Here is a 4,904-nt window from a genome sequence, read left to right on the forward strand (position 1 = left end):
TAAGATGAATAAATAAGAAGAAAGAGGATCTCCTTGTCGGATGCCTCGAGAGGAAGTAAACCAATTGGTGGGAACTCCATTAACGAGAATAGCAAAGGAGGAAGATCGAAGAGTAGCACTGATCCAGGAAATCCAGATGGACGGGAATTTCATTTTGGTGAGAGTAGCAAGAATTGCACTCCATTTAATGGTATCATAAGCTTTCTCTATATCTAGTTTAATCATCATCCTAGGGGGGCAACTGCGATCAAATTCCAGAGAATGGGCCACCTCCTGAATAGCTATAACATTATCAAAAGCTCCTCGATCCGAAATGAATCCAGCTTGCTCTCGACCTATCAACATAGGGAGAACATGCCTGATTCGATTCGCGAGAATTTTTGATATAAGTTTATAGCAGACATTGCATAACGAAATAGGGCGGTAATCCGAAACAAACCGGGGATTAGCATTTTTAGGGATAAGAGTAATATAGGTTCTACCCCAGGAATTGGGAAGATGAGAGGTTTGGAAAAAATATCTAATGGCATTAAATAAAAGATCACCAAAATTCTCCCAGAAGAACCGATAAAACTCAACATTGAAACCATCAGGACCGGGAGATTTACCAGTGGGAAGATCAAGAAGAGCGAGAAAAATTTCATCCTTGGTAACTTCCCGAACAAGTAAATTACCGATGTCGATCGAGATAAAAAGGAAGGTCATCAGCGACTCATTAATAATGTCATCCAGAACAGTATGAGAATTGGAATCAGAATCAGACCAAAGATTAGAATAGTAAGCCATAAAAGCATGCTCAATGCTATTCGGATTATTATAACAGATACCTGAAGAATCCATGATATGAGAGATGTAATTATGATGAGCTCGGATACGGGCAGAGTTGTGGAAAAAAGAAGTATTCTTATCACCATCACAAACCCAAAGGAGACGCGCTCGCTGGGCCCATCTGATAGAATTCTGGCGTTGAAGCGCTGCAAGTCTAGCATACTGAGTAGACAGATTAGATTGAGAAGAGGTAGTATCATCCATGCTTTCTAGAAGAGAAATATCAGATTCAGTCTGAACAATGGCTTGATCTAAGGAATTAACACCAGAATGTTTCCAAGCAATAAGCTTGAATCTGATACACGAGAGTAAATGCGAAACAATATGAAGAGGATTACCGTGAGAAGGAGACAGGATACCTGAAGAATCAGACCAAAGATTATTGTCCAAGAAAAAGAAAATTTCAAGAGACTATTCATATGGATGGCTATAAGTCTCGATCATCTCAACTATTTAGGATGAAAGACTTATGGAAAAGGTGAAAGCATCAGTTAATCTTTTGAGAAAGAGAAAGAGAGATTATTATCCAAGATGATCAAGACAATACCTTGACGAAGGCTGTGTCGCATCAACAGGAGGTTGGGTAAGGCGAACTCTTCTAGCTAGGATAAGGACTTATGAGCCGATTATTTCATATCTGTGGAGGGATCATTCAAGTTGTAAGAGACGTGTGTGTGAGTTATTCTCTAACTTTTATGACGATCATTGTACTTTTATTTGCCTCTTCTAGTAAATTAGCTTTCTGGGCTTAGCCTCACAAATATAGGCACATTAATATGCCCAAATTGCCTTATCAAACATTGTGTCTCTACTTCTCTTAATTAATCCTTGTGGGTGTGCTTGCTTGATAATCAAAAAATTAATCATGCACAGCCCTAATGAATATATTTATATATATATATATACCATCACCTACAAATATTAGTATGACTTGTTTATGAAGTATTTAATTTAATTACATCTATAATAGGGGAATTAGTATTTCATTTCTCTTTCTTAAATCAAATGTCAAAAATTTTAATCATCACATAGCTTAATTGTCCATATTTCTTGATAAACAAAAAAAATTAGTTTAAAATAACTTCTTGGAAAATTAAAATTTGAAGGAATAAATGGGAGTCACATTTATGTTTGTTGTATTTTGCCCCATTCAAATGCATCATGTAAAAGTTGTGGTTCTTAATTTTTGATATTTTTTTTTAAATAAAAGTGAATCAACCGATGATTGCTTGTAAATCTCAGGGTCATGAGAAAAAAATCTAATGAATCTAATTAATTAAAAATTAAGCATGCTAAATGAATTCTAGATCACTTACTAATGAAGTTCAACAAAACATTGTTGCAATTAATTGAATTGTGTAATAAAGAGTAAGATCCAAAGCAATTGCCATTGCAAGCTTCAAGGTATTGATTTTCACAATGAATTGTGCTTGAATTCACATCAGACAACCTTCACTGTTTGTTTAGTGAATCGAAAGGAAGAGATCTCTAGAAATATTGCATAAATTAAAGATACATAATTATAAATTAATAAATGGAGTGTAATTAGAATGACTTAATTAAGTGCTGGCACCATCTGTCCACTTAGGTTGCATTAGTTATGATCATTGGGTATCAAATGGGGCATAACATGACTTTGGATCCAAGGTTCGCTTTAAAATGCTTTATATACTAATTCTTATTTTCATCTTATATTGTTTGATTATTTTTATAGACGTTTCTTCTTGAAATTATCGTTATTAATAATATTTAGCAATATATTTTTGTCCATTAGGGGCTATATATGGACAGGGAGGTAATATTGAAATATATTTGATATTTGATATTTATTAAAAAAAAAAATAGCTTATTTTGTGCTAAATACATGTTCTCTTGTATGTCGCTGGTGAAAAAAAAATGATGAAGTTTAGCTTGGAATTATTTAAAGCTTGACCCAAAAGATAAAAAAATATAACATAATACTTTGAATTATATATTGTACATTATAATGCAGAATAGATACAAGTTTGCTATTAGATAATTAGTAGAAATCATATTAAGTCATGCTGTAAATATATAATTTACTAATTACTATCAAGGTTTTTATTATCAAAACTGAAAAATTTTGGTTATCTAATCTCAACCCAACCAATATCGTTCACTTATAAATAATTTATGATTGCTTTTACTCGGATGTACTGTTTGCTTTTACATAAGAACTTTTAAAATCCTTATATTTTTAGAAAATAAATACATATTAGTCAACTAGTAACCTATGTAATTGGTTCTTTTAAAAATAATTTTAATGATGTAGTCTAAGTATAACTATATTTTCACTACCAACAAGGGTTGGTCATAGATACTTAGGCCGTTTAAATATGTGATTTTGAATTTGAATTGTTATGTATGTATACAAAAACTGATACATTGCAACTAACAATGCATGTCTATATGACCATTTATGGCATGGTAGCAGCTTTATTAAAAATTTCATTTTATTTTTTATTCAAAATTTTTTTTTTTGTATATGTCACGCCATGATGCATTTGGATTTTTTTTATTTCTTTTAAATTTAAATTTTTTTAATTTGAAATTTTTATTTGGGGAAAACACATTTGATAGCAAACTAATAAAGAAGTTATTTCGATATTCCTTTATATTGTATTTCCTGTATATTTTTTTGATTTGTCTTTCTATAGATAGAAATTCTATTGTGAGTAGGAAATTTTCATTATACCTAAATTAGGTCTAATTTTATGGTCTTGTATTGGTATATAATTAAAGTTATCAATAAAGGAGGTGAACTTTTGCCTTTCCAACAACAATCCTTAATTTCTTGTGTGAGATTTCAACCATTTTCAGGTTATCAGAGAGGAGTAATGCTATATCGTGCAAAGAGATTATCCGAATTCCTCACACAAATGATTTGGTAGCCATCACTATCTCTTCTAGTCAGCAATTTAAGGATTAAAAAAAAAACAAAATACGAAACCCTAATCTCTCCTTTTCCCCTCATCTTCAGTTAGCCATCCCGCACCTTGTCGCCCATTGCCGCCCGCCGTCACTGCCGCCAAAGTCCTCACTGATGCCACACGCCAAAGACTAGCTTTTCCTCTCGTCGCCTTCTTATTCTCCTTTCTATCTCTCTTTCTATATCTCTTCTTTTTTTTTCATTTTTAACTTTACTCGATCCTCGAAGTCAATGGAGAAGATGATGGTGAGAAGAGATGATGGGGAGTTTATTTAGTTTTTATTGATTTATAAGTAGAAGGAAGACTCAATATATATATTAGAACCGAAAGGCGAGAGGCCTGGTTACCTGCGTCATCTTCTTTCATGTTCTGTGGGATCTCTCAAAAGCACTTCCAAACAAAGTTAAGTGAAGCAACAAGAGCAGAGAGTCATAATAGAATGGAGTCTTTAATACAATAGACATATACAAAACTATAAATCTTCTTGTAAATGTGTGCCTACACCATCATATCCTGAATACATGCTAACAATAACAATATCAAAAAATGAAGTTATTACAGAGGAACTTTCTGATTCAAACATAATTATTTTAACACACTGGCTAGAAAGGAATATAATCACACCTATAAATATTAAGCAGTGAGAAATTATCATACCAAATTCCTGGCATCTCATCAGACACTATAAAAATAAATTCCACTAAATAAACCAAAAAGTTAGATTGGAGAAGGGATCTGATGATCAATTGTGAAAGGAGGTGCTCAGAAAACCCAATGAGGAACTCCGTGAAGCTTCAGAGCATATCAGCAAACTCATTGAGCTAGAGTTTCCTTAAGGAGAAGACAGAGAGGATGATGACGATGACGATGACCTCGCCATGCTGGAGAGTGACACAACTACAGTTGTCCAAAACCTCATAAACGACCGAGGATCTTCAGATCAGCCATTAGAGTTGAAGATTAAGCTCGCCAAAAACCCTAGGACTTCAAGACTTCCATCATTGGAGATTCGATCAAGCTACAACGCCACGAAAAGCTAGAAGACTAGGGGTGGATGACAAGGTGCGGGGTAAACGAGCGAAGACGAGGGGAAGAGGAGAGCTTTGGCGGCAGTGACGGCGGACA

The sequence above is a fragment of the Dioscorea cayenensis genome, chromosome 17 (genome assembly GCF_009730915.1).
Source record: "Dioscorea cayenensis subsp. rotundata cultivar TDr96_F1 chromosome 17, TDr96_F1_v2_PseudoChromosome.rev07_lg8_w22 25.fasta, whole genome shotgun sequence".
Lineage (NCBI taxonomy): Eukaryota > Viridiplantae > Streptophyta > Magnoliopsida > Dioscoreales > Dioscoreaceae > Dioscorea > Dioscorea cayenensis.